Here is a 15,876-nt window from a genome sequence, read left to right as displayed (position 1 = left end):
ACTAACAAGTCTCCTGGTCCCATATTGGAAGAAATCAGAGGTATAGAGGCATTGTGTGTGTGCTGTGTGAACATGTAGTTCTAGACTAAATGTGAATGTGCATTAGTTAATCTCACTTGCAAAAAAAAGCAAACTCAGAATATGACGCAAACCTGCATCAATTAAACCTGCAATAATTAAAGGTTAACACAAATGTATCTAATCCCATTTTATTAACCAATGTCTTTGCTGCTAACCTTTGATGAACAAGTTCATCCATACTAAGCAAAAATGACTTAAGATAAAATAACAATTGTGCTTCATTTTTTTTTTTTTTTTATTGCTAAAGCGTTTTGAACCTTCTTCTCCTCCCGCGTTTTACTGTACAGACCTGAATTTACCTTTCCTTCAGCCTGAGGTTTATTCATTGCACCTTTTGGTGTGAAAGGCCTCTTACATTCGCTAGAAATAAAACTTCTTATATTGAAAACAATCAAGCCCTGCTCAAATATAAAAAGTAACGCCAAAGTAATGTAATGCGTTACTCTCCATAAATTTGTTTTTTAGGGAGTAACACAATATTGTAATGCATAACTTTTAAAAGTAACTTTCCGCAACACTGGCTGGGGATAATTAATTACAAGTAGCACAAGTTACGTAATCAGATTTTTGCAGGTGAATAGTAAAAAAACGCAATAATTTGCAAGAAAATATCTAAGTATAATATCTAAATATCTTGTCAAATGAGTAACGCCAGTTACTGATTCCTATTTATTGACTGATATTCCTCCTGTCCTCATGTTGAGAGAAATCGGGAGTAAGTGCAGACCTTTGCTGTTGACCTTCCATGATCCATTTCAACTATACGAATCAGCAAAATTGACTATAGCTAGACATCACTTTCATGTTTTATTGCTGAAGAGTGTTGAACTTTCTTTTCCTTTGTCATATTTTTTCAGCGATTTCTTTTGAGCTTTTATGTTCAACAGAAGAAAGAAACTCAATTTAGATTCTGAACAATTTGAAGGTGAGTAAATTATTACAGAATTAGCCGTTTAATTCAAAATATTAAAAACCGTAATATTCAATGATACTAAAATAACACTGTCTGTGATACATACAGCAAGACCTACTGAGCTGATGGAGCTTATGCAGCTTCTATCAAGATAAATCACGGAAATGTTTTTCCTATAACATGCAGTACGGAGCCATAGAAATTCTTTTTTTGTCCTCGAACGAAATCCACAAGATGTCATGATTTAAAGCATTTTATTACATAATACCTGGTTAGGTACACAAACTGTACAAAAACAAGTGCAAACTGACATTATAGACAATCAAATAATATTTAGAAATATTAATATATCATGACTAGATTTGGGACTGTAGAAGTTTGAGCCAATAGGAAACTACAGATTAGTTTCAGTAATCATTTGAAGAACACTTGAAATGTATGAATGTCAAACCATCTCAGGGATTCTGACTGGAAAGCCTCCATCAGTGCATCAGGCTCTGGACTGCAGAGAGAGACTTGCTGTCATGTCGGAGAGATGGCTCATGTCTGCTTGCAGCGCCTGATGTTTGATGTACTCCAGAGTCCGAACCTGGAGAGGAGGAGAGAGAGGTCAGGGCATTGTATTTGCCACTGAGTGCTAATGCGATTGTGCATATGACTAACTGATGTGCGCGTGTCACAAAAGCCGTGTTTGTGACTCAGGTTCCATAGGTTGACAGCCAGCTGATTGAGTTTGTTGTTGTGTAGATCACCATGAGCCAACAGACAGCCAAACATAGAGAAAGCCAGACTGCCCCGTCTGCACACTCCCTGAAACAAACATAAATACAGAAATATCTCATAGCCATGCTAAATCATAAATAATAATATAATTATATTACACATAAATGTAATTGTCCTGACATACAGAGGCAAATACGGTACTGTTGTACAGGTACTGCAGGAACATTTTACTGTTAAATGTGTAAATATCTAACCCAGAAATATAGAAGTAAAAACATTACATTTGACTTTTAACTAATAAGTACAACAACTGAACTTATTTTCTTTTCAATTTCAATGATTGCTGAAATCCAGAAACAGTTGTATATAAATCTATTTTTTCACTTTTTAGTTTATACTGTTTCAAAGAAATCTTTTTTTAATCTTTACAGATTAATTGATTTACAAAATCATTATCAACAAATACTCAAATTGAAATGTAAGTATTAGTATTAGTAAGTATTAACTGAAATTTATTAGATGTTATAATAGTGTTCCTGTAGCTCAATTGGTAGAGCATTGCCATATCAAGTGCAAGCTTGGGGGTTCGATTCCCCGGGGACACATGATAGGTAAAAATTGATAGCCTGAATGCACTGTAAGTCGCTTTGGATAAAAGCGTCTGTTAAATGCATAAATTTATTTATTTATATTACAAAATCATCACTAGTGACAATCATGAGAATGTTTTGAAAATATTAAACTAAAGAATATTACAAAAATATATTAAAATAAAAAATATTTTAGCATTATTTATATATATGTTAGGTACAAGAAAGAAAGAGAGCGAAATTGGTAGAAATAAAATTGACTTGGATTTTTGTATATATATAATTTTCAAATGGGCTGCACAGTATGTCCATGTGCTCTCATATGAACATTATAACATGCTCACTTAAAAGATGTATACATTGCTCTTTTTCAAATAACTACATAAGATTTATTTTGTAAGAACAGAGAAAGGTTTATAAAATTATAAAAACAAATCTGGACATTTTTCACATTAACAAATTTAACAAGTTACAACTATTTTACTGATGTCCTTGCTACGTTTCTGGACCTGGGAACACTTCACTTGTGTTGCTGTCTACAGAGGGTCAGAGAGCTCTTGGATTTCATCAAAAATATCTTAATTTCTGTTTTGATCATATTAAAAGTTAATCAGCATATTGATGGATTATGTGAAACTGAAAACTGGAGTAATGCCTGTTGTTCTATCACAACAATAAATTACATTTTATTTCACAACATCATGGTTTCTTTTGAATAATAGTGTATTTTAATTATCCTTCACAATGAGAGGCTGGAACAACGATGTACAAGAGCTTCTTCATTCTAAGAGAGGCTCCAGCACTCACCTTGGGACAGACACTGGTTGGCCAGAGCTACCTGTCCAGAAAGCAGATAGAGATTGAGACGGTTGAAGATACTGGTGAGGGACGGAATGGTGATGAAACTGTAGGCAGCACATGCCTGCAAATAAACACACAACAGGAAGCAAAAACTCAGTCACTTATGGGCTAAAATGGGATAAAACAGATCCAATGGTAGAGGGAATCTCCTGAAGCCTATCAATTACAATTTACAAATTACAACTTGAAAAAAGTCCCTCGTAAGATTCAACCACTTTTATGTAAAAGTGATAAAGAATAATAACTAACCCTGACAAAAGCAGCCGTTTTAAGTGAGTGATTGCCTTTCATTACACGTCTGGTCTCCATGGCTAACTGATTCACCGTCTGTAAGAGAGACCTATATATCATCATGACAGACAGTCCCTCAGCACTCCATTAGACTAATGTTAGACTTTATAGCTTGCAGTTTCAATCTGCTTACTACAATAAAGCCCATAGGAACATTAAAACAGAGTTGAAGACTGAATATGAATAATGTATTTTAATAAATCCTCTATCATGACCCTGATCAGATACTACAGCTCTGTTAAACACATATCATGAACGCATGAGATGCAAGCTATTATTATAATATTATTATTAGAATGTTATATATATATATATATATATATATATATATATATATATATATATATATATAATACACTCATTATATTATGTAATTACAAACACACATAGTGTGTGTGTGTGTGTGTGTGTGTGTGTGTATATATATATATATATATATATATACACACACACCGTATTTTCCGGACTATAAGTCACACTTTTTTCATAGTTTGGCTGGTCCTGCGACTTATAGTCAGGTGCGACTTATTTATCAAAATTAATTTGACATGAACCAAGAGAAATGATCCAAGAGAAAACATTACCGTCTACAGCCGCGAGAGGGCGCTCTATGCTGCTCAGTGCTCCTGTAGCCTACCACTGAGCAGTATAGAGCGCCCTCTCGCGGCTGTAGAGGGTAATGTTTTATCTTGGTTCTAAATAAATGCGACTTATAGTCCAGTGCATTTTACATTTATTCATTTAGCTGACGCTTTTATCCAAAGCGACTTACAATTGCTATATATGTCAGAGGTCACACGCCTCTGGAGCAACTAGGGGTTAAGTGTCTTGCTCAGGGACACACTGGCGGTTCACAGTGGATTCGAACCCGGGTCTCCCACACCACAGGCATGCGTCTTATCGACTGCGCTAACACCAGTGCGACTTATATATGTTTTTTTCCTTGTCATGACGTATTTTTGGACTGATGCGACTTATACTCCGAAAAATATGGTATATAAAATCTCAGGGTGCAATTCAAGCATATAGAAAAATGTAAAATTTCGAAATCCCTGGCATAAAAACATAAAACATCCATTAGGACACAGGCTGCTCACATGAATCAGGTGAATGGTGACTGGCTCCAGATTACAGAAAGTTGCCCTGGCTTCCACACAAAAGCTCAATTGCTGCTCAAAGTCCCTCCCAAATGACACCTGATAAAAAATGACCAATATATATATATAAAACATTGAAACTATATGTTATGTTGTAGTTGCTAACTCTGACCATAAAATGTACAGTTTAAATGATGCAGTGCCATGAAAAGTTTTTTTTTTTTTTTTGCATATTTGTCACACTTAAAAGATTTAGATCATCAAATTGCAATATTACACAAAGATAATGCAAGTAAATACAAAATGCAGTTTTTAAATTATGATTTCATTTATTAAGGGAAAAAAGCTGTCCAAACCTACCTGGCACTACATGAAAAATTTACATGTATCAGTCTGGAAAGGGTTATAAGGCTTTGGGACTCCAGCGAACTATGGTCAGAGCAATTATCCACAAAAGCAGAAAACTTAGAACAGTGGTGAACCTTCCCAGGAGTGGCCGGCCTAGCAATATTACTCCAAGAGCGCAATGACGATTCAACCAGGAGCTCATAAAAGAACCCAGAACAACCTCTAAAAAACTGCAGGCCTCACTTGCCTCAGTTAAGGTCAGTGTTCATGATTCAACAATAAGAAAGAGACTCTGCAAAAATGACATCCATGGGAGCATTCCAAGGCAAAAGCTATTGCTGACCAAAAAGAGCACAAAGGCTCGTCTCACATTTGCCAAAAAATATCTTGATTATCCCAAAGACTTTTGGGCAAATATTTTGTGGACTGATGCGACAAAAGTTAAACTTTTTGGAAGGTGTGTGTCCCATTAAATCTGGTGTAAAACCAACATAGCATTTCATAAAATGAACATCATACCAGCAGTCGAGCATGTTGATGGTAGCAAGTCCACCTCTAAATTGGCTCAAGAAAAACAAAACAGGTTTTGGAGTGGCCCAGTCAAAGTATGGATTTAAATCTGATTGAGATGCTGTGGCTTGACCTTAAACAGTCCTTTCATGCTCGAAAACCCTCCAATGTGGCTGAATTAAACACGCAATGCCAGGCAGGTTTGGACAGCTTTTTTCTCGATATATGGCTTGATATATGGCAATTTTCATTTGATTAAACTAGATGAATTTATGATGCTGTATGTGATTACTTGAATTATATATACTGTTTTAATTCTGGGTCGACTGCCCTTAAGTAAACACGATTCCAGTTCATATTTGTGTCAGATGATCTCTCAAAATAGATAACTACTTTTCAAATCAATGTTTTTGATTATCATATGTATTCCAAGACAGGGACTCACCATACGAATAAATCCATTGATCAGCAGAGACAGAGCTCTTTTCTCATCATCTAGCGTTAGAGCACTACAACACCGAAACCACATGCAAACCCGTCAATGTAACACTCTCTAATTCTGCATTATTAGTGAAACACTATAAAAAAAACATCTCCCTCACTTGACAGAGTCAAGGATGACTGGATCTCTTGTTCGTTCCTGCTGGTGTCTAAACAGAAAATACATCAGCCTCAACTAGGAGATAAAACCTTACATGACGTGAGCTAGAAATAACCAAACGTGTTTAGCTACACAGAGGAGGAGCTGTCCTAATACTGAATAGTGAGTGACAAACATACTTGATGAAGACCTCCATGATGGATTTACACACCTCTACCCTCACACTGTCTTTCTGGAACATGTCCAGAAAGGGCAAGAACTTCTCCTGCAATCAGCAAAACATTATACATCATTATACATTATTTGTATGATCATCCTACTTTATTTGAGATTCCTACTCATATTTATTGAGATTACCATGTATTTATTTTGGACAAAATCTGAAAGAATTTGTGATGCATTGACCCAAAAAGTATGAATAATTTAATGAATTGAAATGGAAAGAAATTCAACACACAACAGAAGAATTCCATTAGTCAAATTCTAGCATTCTGACAAAACAAATAAGAATTAGTATAATATGAATAATTATGCCTAATTATTACCTGATATGTAGAATGCATTATTTCTCTAAGCTATGTTTAGCCAAAACAGATAGATTTTAATTTAACTACAACAGCAACAAATAATATAAAAAAAAATAAGGTAACACTTTAGTATAGGGGCCAGCACTGACTATTAGCTAGTTGTTTATTAGCATGCCTATTATTAACATATTGGCTATTTATTAGTATTTATAAAGAACATATTCTGCATGAACATATTCTACATCCCTAATCCTGCCCAATACCTAATCTTAAAATCTACCTTAATAACTATTAATCAGACGGAAATTAGGAGTTTATTGAGGCAAAAGTCATAGTTAATGGTTTGTTAATGGTGGGAATTGTACCTTAATACAAAGTGTGACCAAAGTTAATTGTAAAAATGTCATTATTAAATCTTTTTTATTGTTTTGTTTCTCCATTTCACCGACCATCAGTCATAGATTAAAACATTCTGTTCTAACAGCAGTTCCACTTAAATTCAGATTACAATTCTGAATGATTCAAATTCAAGAACTGCTAAAGGTCTGTTTTCGCTGTAGTCATACCATTGAGAAGAGCACAGAGAAATCATGGAAGTAGGTGAGGATCTTCTTTATCACTGACTTCAGCTAAAACACACATAGGAATAAGATGAATTTCCATGACTTCATCAAGACCCTCTGACATCAGCATATGTATGTTTTTTTATGTACCTGTGGATAAGCATCCTCAAAAGCTCTGTCTGGAGTTATGTGTTTGATGATGTCAGTAAGAACTGTATTCACCTCTAGTTTCTATGGGGAACAAATTGAAACATTCTGCTAAAAAAAATAAAATAAAATTCTCACATTTTACAGATAACTCACTGTGAAGTGACGGCAGGTAAACTCCACCCAGATCTCAACACAGCTGATCTAATCCTGAGTTGAAGAACACAGTAAATGTGGATTTTATTCATTTTGTGCTCAATTAATATTACATATTCTCTTTCTATACTGTGTGCTTTAAAACATTTAGACACCAACAGAGGGGTTTACCCTTGGACTGCGCACTTTAGTGATGACCTTCCAAGCTTCATTGAGTATGGAGAGTCTCTCACTCTCTGGAGGGTCAGCAACAGACAGACTGCAACCCAGTGACGCAAACAACAGGTGCTGCACAAAATTTAAATATGAATATAAACTATGACATAGTCACTGAGTTTTTGGCCTGTCTGTAGACTATAGATGTGTGTTTTGTCACTTTGGGAAATCCAGCTTCATCACAATCTCTGATCATGCCAATGAAGTCTGTTGCTCTCATTGCGACAAATTCTGCCCGGAATGCCCACATGACAGAGTTCAGCAGGAGAGCACTATGGGAAAATGAATGAATATTACAAATTCAAACATAAATGCTGCAGCTGTGGATTCAGTACTGGATTTTTACATTTTCTGAAGATGCATGGACATGCAAAATTCACAACCACAAAGCTAGTTTGTTCTGGGTGGTCGCTTACTGGTCAAAAGCGCCCACCACCAAATTTCTGTGATAATCTGGTTTTAATGGGATTATTTTAGGCTGTTTGATTTTTCGTCCATCTGCTAAGCTAAAATTTGCAAGTCACTCTCTTTTCAACAAAACAGATCATCGTCCCTGTAGCACAACCAATGCAGGAATTACCTGCTGAAGATTCATATTCAGTCTTAAGAAATTCATAAGTGTGAGCAATACTAATGTGGATTCTTCCCTAAGTAACCAACACTAATTATCAAGAATGTCTGCCTCTCACAAAGTCCTAAGGGACTACACAAAAAGAAGGCACCAACACTATTCACAATGATTCTCAAGCTTAATTTTCTAAATTTTTGGCCACTTATCTCATGCCATCTGAACAATTAAAAATTGTCCTAGCATTAAAAAAAAAAAAAAAAACATTTTTGAAATTGGAATTAAAGGGTTCATAGAGAAGCACTGTCAGCAGAGTTAGCAGATCTTACTTGTTTCCCAGCTTCTTGCATCTGTCCATCATTTCTGTAAGCAAAACCTTTAAAAGACAAACACATTTTGATCACATCTGGACTAATTCCACATTTTTTTGTGACTAGAAAGAATGTTCCCAACAGGGTACGAAACTTTTTTTTGCATTATTTGTATCCTGGATTTAATTTTTTCTTTAAAATTTCTCTCTTTCTTGACCTTTATAAAGATTTTATTATTATTATTATTATTATTATTAAACTATGAATTGAAAATAAATACTTTAACTGAATCAATTTAATAAATTAAAATACTTTTAGGCTCCTACCAATAAAATAAGATAAACAACAACAAAAGCCATCTGTAAAATGCCAAAGTTGCAAAGAAGCTGCATCTAACATGGCAAGTTTATTTGAACAGACTCTTTAATGTTGCCAAAGTCCCTTTAAGGCAAGTCATGTCACTCGACGGCCATCTTTAGAATGCCTCTCGGGCATGCAAGTGCATCTCTTTGAATAGGGAAACATCAAATTCTCCAAGTTTATGATTCATTTTCATATTTGAAATCACAAATAAAAACTGACAACAACTGTATCATAACTAGGAATGCACAATATATCGGCCACCATATCCGCCCGATAAATGTACATTTTTCTGTTGTCGTTATCGAACCAATAAGAGAATTTGGCCGATATCTTAAAGCCGATAAATAATGAATTATTTCCTGCAGAGACACGTCAGATGTGCAATGTTCACCATGATGCTTTTTAATTGCTTGAAATATCATAGGAAATACTTTGAAAAGGAAAATACAGTGAATTGCAATGTGCAGGGCAAGTTTGTCATATTATAATGAGATTATTAGCTACTGTAAAATAATGTAACTGAATCTTTGTTCCCCCGTGTTTTATCATATTGTTAAGGGAAGAGTGCATCCACAATGGATCCACACGACTAGCCCAATTAAGTTCACTTGTGCATTCAAAGTCTTTTGTGCAATTGTACGTTGTAATATGGTGTTTATTTTATGCATATAAATCAGATGTTTCTCATATAGAATGCGTTTGGTTAAGCTATGAGGGTTATTATAGTGCTTCAGTTTGCTGGTGATAACCTTAACAGCGCGTATTCTCTCAGAGACGAGGACAATCTCAGGACAATCTCCTAATATGTGGTATATATATATATATATATATATATATATATATATATATATATATACACATATATATATATATATATATATATATATATACACATATATATATATATACATATATATATATATATATAGATACATATATATATATATATATATATATATATATATATATATATATATATATATATGCTAACTGTTTGAATTTATTTCTTTAATGTTTCTCTTGTTGCCTGAACATAGTGATATTAGACCTGTTTTAAAAGACATTTTAAAAACATTTTCAGTGAGGAGTAGCCTAAGCTAATAGCCTAATTTTTTATTTTCCTCACAAGCTGAGAGTCACAGCGTGTCAGTTATGCGTGATTAGGGGTGCGCGTTAAATATCGTCCGATAATTAATGCGCATCTCGTCAGTAAAACTGACTAGCTGCGCAAATCAACGCTGATAATGAACGCGAATTTGCGCACCTTGTCAGTTAACAACGGCTCCGTGTAGTAACAGCTGCTCTATGTGAAATCACGCACCTGATGGAATTTACCGCTGATTAGAGAACCGGCTTTACTGAAGAGATGCGCATTAATTATCGGACGATATTTATCGCGCACCCCTAGCGGTGATGCGCTATGAATTGTTGCGAAGCAAATTAATAGTAATATTAATTTAATAATAAAAGTAACCTAATAATAACAGCCAGAAAATAACAGGTCTGTCAAATGAACACTGTGGCCAAAAGGGAAATGTCTGCATAGAAGGGGATGTACTGTAAAACAAAGTTGTTGATAATCGTACACCTGTAGGTCAGATGCAAGAATTGCACATAGTTATTTGGTTTTGACTTTGAGACATTTTTGGCTGACAATCAAACATCTGCAAAGCTAATAATAGTGCTGTTCTTCTGTATCTTCTGTATGCCTTTTGTCACATTTTTAGTAATGAAAAGGCCTTTTATTGTAATTATATCTTTTTGCTCTAAAGCAAGATTTACATTACAAGCTAACAGAATTTCACCTTACTTTTTGGCCATATAAATATCAGTAACTGCAAATTAAATATTTCTGCTTTGTATGGGCCTCTGAATAATGAGTTGTTTCCTCCTCCAATATGAGTTAAAAAAATTATCCTATAACATTCTATATGAGTCATAAAAGCCTGATGTATCAAATATGATAATCAAAAAATTAAAAATAAAAAGATTCTGTCCAAAGGTTCAATGAACTGTTGTTCTATTGCCAAATTATATTTTTCAGACTATTTTATGTCATGCTTCACAGGCTTAATCATTAAAACATCATAGACTTACTTTCTAAACAGTACAAGTGGTGGTGCTTTTAAAACACTGCTGTTTGTTTTTACACGCTTATTTAATTTACTTAATTCAACATTTATATATGAACTGTTGAAAATGCTTAAATGCTGAAATAAGACATGGAAAACTGTCAAAATCCTGCTGAAAAGATACAATCGGGGGACAAGCTCTCTGATGGAGGCAATTTTAAAGAACCAGTTGAGGCACGTCTCTTTGGCTGTGTCATTCACATCATCAGCGGAGAACGAATCTGAGAACGACATTAATGAGAAAATACATGAACAAAGTCACACAGGTGGCAAAAGAACATGCTGCGTTGTGATCCATTTTGTTTCACCTGGTAGAGGATGAGGGTCAGCACACATGGACCAGATCCTGTCATACACCAGACCTCCTGTACACATATGACATCAACAAGAGTAACAAATAAACATTTGCCTTTTATCTTGCTGCATTTAAATACACTTTTCAAGTTGATCAGCACTGAAGAAAGTAAATGGTGAAGCTTGTCATTTATAAAGTTAAGAATGGGGTAAAAAATATGTTGTCAGTAAAATATGAACAGAAAAATAACTGACATGAGCAACACTTACCGAAAGTGTTCAGTATATCTGTGATAAGAACAAACTTGCTGGGGTAGAACTGAATTACTGATGCATCAGAGAGCAGCTTGGAGCACTGAGACACAAAAACAACGTAAAAAGGAAAGCACATCATTATATTTTGAAGAATATTTTTTTTTTCTGCACTGATGAATCGTTTACAACAAGACCGGAAATGTGCATTGTTAAAGTTAACAGACTCGATTTTTATCTTCTATCCCTTGAGTTTATATTGATGGTTTATGCGTTAACAGGTAGGGATGTAACGCTTCACTCCACTCACGATTCGATTCGATTCACAATTTTGATTTCACGATTCGATTCAAGATTTTATTTTTTAAACAAAATGAGATTTAAGATAAATTATAAATTAAATGTATCCTTTTATAACTGCTTTGACAAAATGCTGCACATTTCTTTGTGAAACTGAAAAATAACTACAATAATATAATAATATAGCACTTCATATAAACAAAATAAGGCAACCACTGCATTTTCACCATGATCCAAACAAAAATGCTGCATACATGTAACATAATCAGTTTTTAATCTAAATAAGATTGTATAATTTCCAAATTTTGCAACAAAAACAATGGTTTGACTTCAGTTTTGTGAAAACTATATACAAAAATTTCTGCACGAAACAGCGGACGAGCTTAACAAGACGCATAATCACTCTCTGCCAGCTGGTGGCGCTTTTAGCCTTTCCTTGGTTTCTGCTATGAACAAAATAGCACTCCCCCCTAATTTTTTTTTTTTTTCACAGCGCTGCACAAATGCATTTAATATGCATTATACAGAGGCTAGATGAAAAGAAAAATTACTATCTAAATTCTCCTAAAGACATGCATTCATATAAACTCCTACTCCTAACTGAATCGCGATTTGTTTAGCATCTCAACCGATTTGAATCGTCACATATTTGAATCGATTTTCAACCGGTTCGCGGTTAATTGTTACATCCCTATTAACATGTCTTCATACCTGGATGATTATTTTTAGGGCTTTGACTTTCTGGTCTGAACCCCAGGCTTCCTTCAGAGACTAGTTGAGCTCTTCGATGCGGTTGACATAGTCCTGCTGGGACAGGTTCAAGAGCTCCCTCTGTGAGCCCTGAGCACACACAATACACCACATATTCATTAACACGTCTACTAACGAACAGTAAAGCACAAAGACATCTCCAGACGAGACCCACCTCCTCCAGGTCATCCAGTTCCTCCAGATGAGTGCGCACCTTTTCTGACACCACTGAGCTGGGACTGGATGCTTTACCTTAACACAAACCAAACTATTTAATGTGTCTATTACGTCTTTTAAAAGGATACTCCACCCCAAAATTTAAATGTTGTCATTAATCACTTACTCCCATGTCGTTCCAAACCCGTAAAAGCTTTGTTCGTTTTCGGAACACGATTTAAGATATTTTGGATGAAAACCGGGAGGCTTGTGACTGTCCAATAGACTGCCAAGTAAATTACACTGTCAAGGTGCAGAAAAGTATGAAAGACATCGTCAGAATAGTCCATCTGCTATTAGTGAGATTAGCTCACTAATAGCAGTCGTTATTTTTGTTTTCTTCAATTACAAAAAGTATTCTCGTCACTTCATAATGTTATGGTTGAACACTTGGCAGTCTTCGGGACAGTCTCAAGCCTCCCGGTGTTCATCCAAAATATATTAAATTGTGTTACGAAGACAAACAAAGCTTTTATGGGTTTGGAATGACATGGTGGTAAGTGATTAATGACAAAATTTTCATTTCGGGGTGGAGTATCCCTTTAAGGTTGGTCAAAGTCATTATTCAGTTTCAATGCAAAGAAGCAGCACAGTGATAACTCATCAGCACTGGTCAGGTTGGACCAACAATTTATCACAATAGAATTTTATTAAAGTATTTTATATAGTGATTGCAAAGTTTTTTCTTTTCATAATTATTAATAATAATAATAAAACATATTTCAATGTGAAAATGAATGGTGGTTTAATGGAGCATCGCACTTCCTGAGCAACTGGAATAGCTACAAACCAAGAAAATATCATAAACTGATGAACTCAATCTTGTCTGAGCCCATGAAGAGATTCTGTAAGAGAAACAATGGTTTCATTATAATCTGACAAATGTGAGTGAGAGCTGTAAAGTGCTGCACCTACTATAGACAGTTTCTCTGTGGTGGTGAACCTAGACAGGATCTCTTCACGTTTAGATGACCACGGCTCAAAGTCTGAGTCCACTTCCTCCTCTTTCTCCTTCCGTTTCCATCCCAGCTCATATTTATTCATACCATGAGATTTCTTGAAGTACCTTTGAAACTTTCATATGGTAGGCTAATAATTGAGTACTTTTGTGAATTTTACCCCAGCAGAGACGCTGTGTGGGAGAGTCGGTGTCTCAGACGCCGCAGCGAAGAGAGACAGCGGGTCGGTTCCATCCAACATTGAGCTGAGCGGATCCGGAGCCGCAGAACTACAGGAGGAGGAAGATGAGGAGGAAGTGCTGCCTTTCCGCACACCACGGCCAGATTTAGAATCTGTCACCTGAAAAAAAAAAAAAAAAAAAGATGATCAAACATGTTTATTAAATGACTTCCGTTCAAAGTATTTTAAATTTCACTTATTTAAAATCTTATCTTCCTGGCATAACCAGAGCTTTGATGTCTTGGTCAAGAATACACTTGGCCCAGTTAGTTCTTTTAAAAGTTTCATGTGGATCAGAATAATCCAGATTTAGAAATCCCAAACTTTGCTATCTGGAATGAGCCCCTCAGATACAAACCTCACCAGACTGCCAAATCTGGATAATCAGTGTTCTAAATGGGACAGCATATTGTAATGTAGTCTGCTAGCTCTAGCTATGAATGGTTTCTTTTTTGCTTTTTCTTTTTTTTTTAATCAACAAAAAACATAAGTACATTACTATAAACATGCCCTTCCATTTTCAGATTACTTTAAACAGTCTGACGCCTCATCTGACACACAACAAACAAACATGCAATAAAGGATGCACAAATAATTAGTTAAAAAAATACTTTTAACTGATTTAATTTTGATAAATGTGTCATTGTAATTAATATACAGTGATAAATGTCAGATTATGTATATAATCAATATTTAATATATATATATAACCAAAGGTGATATTTCAAGCTTCAAACTTTGTGCATATAACTGTCAGGCTATGCCATCTTTAGTCTGTTAACTAGCCGCATTATAAGACACGGGTTAATGGCTTGTGTATGACTTGGACAAGGCTATATGAAGGTGAGCCGGTGGGTTTCCTGAAATAGGAATTTAAGAAAAAGAATACATATTCTCACACACACTCAATGAGTTTACTCGAAGAAGATTGGACCTCTAATAACAAGATAATAATATATGTTTTAATGAAAGCATTTAATGGACACTTAGGAGAGCTGCAGATGTACCGTGATCGCTTTAAGTGGATGATAGTCACTGAACTCCACTGCTAAAACCTCCAGACGACACATATGCAGCTCACTCTCATATTTACGTGCCCGAGAGTGCCTGTACAGAACACAAAGATAGACAAAGCTGTCATATTGACAATTATATTAATACATGAGACTGAAAAACAGAGCTGGAAATGCTAAAAAAAAAATCATATATATATAAACACACACACACACACACACACGTATGTATGTATGTATTTATGTATATTGTATGTATGTATGTACTTTCTTGGACATGGCACCATGATAGCATCATATATGTTTTGTTGGACATGACCAAAATAATAGTATTATCATGGTAAAAATACCATAGCACATTTGTTTAAGTAGCTTTAGGTAAAATAAGTAAATACCATTGTATTCGTCTGTGTAATCATGCAATATCATGGTGTCTATTTGACATAAAAGTCGTAGTGTCATTATAAAAGTCACCGATATTTTATGTGCACAATTTTATCTGAAATACATTTTTAGAACCAGCTTTATACTGTGGTGTTGATTCAGCAATAATGTCGTTGAATCACTCGAACTAAAAGTATTGTATTATCATAAGTATTATAATTATAAGTAAGTAACAAATAAAAATAAATAAACAAATAAATATATATATATATATATGAGTTTGGTTGGATCTGTGAGGATCAAAGTCAAAGTCAAAGTCAAAGTCACCTTTATTTATATAGCGCTTTAAACAAAATACATTGCGTCAAAGCAACTGAACAACATTCATTAGGAAAACAGTGTCAATAATGCAAAAATTATAGTTAAAGGCAGTTCATCATTGGATTCAGTGATGTCATCTCTGTTCAGTTAATAGTGTCTGTGCATTTAT

The 15,876-nt window shown here is 34.8% G+C and overlaps 1 pseudogene; it reads right to left on the bottom strand.

Moving 5' to 3' along the window:
- Window positions 1-1,484: 1,484 nt before the first annotated feature.
- LOC132121859 (VPS35 endosomal protein-sorting factor-like) lies at window positions 1,485-15,289 on the bottom strand (annotated as a pseudogene).
- Between the last annotated feature and the right edge of the window lie 587 nt (window positions 15,290-15,876).

Source organism: Carassius carassius, chromosome 40, assembly GCF_963082965.1.
Source record: "Carassius carassius chromosome 40, fCarCar2.1, whole genome shotgun sequence".
In the NCBI taxonomy this organism is placed as follows: Eukaryota; Metazoa; Chordata; class Actinopteri; order Cypriniformes; family Cyprinidae; genus Carassius; species Carassius carassius.
This window is presented reverse-complemented; position numbering and strand designations above follow the sequence as displayed.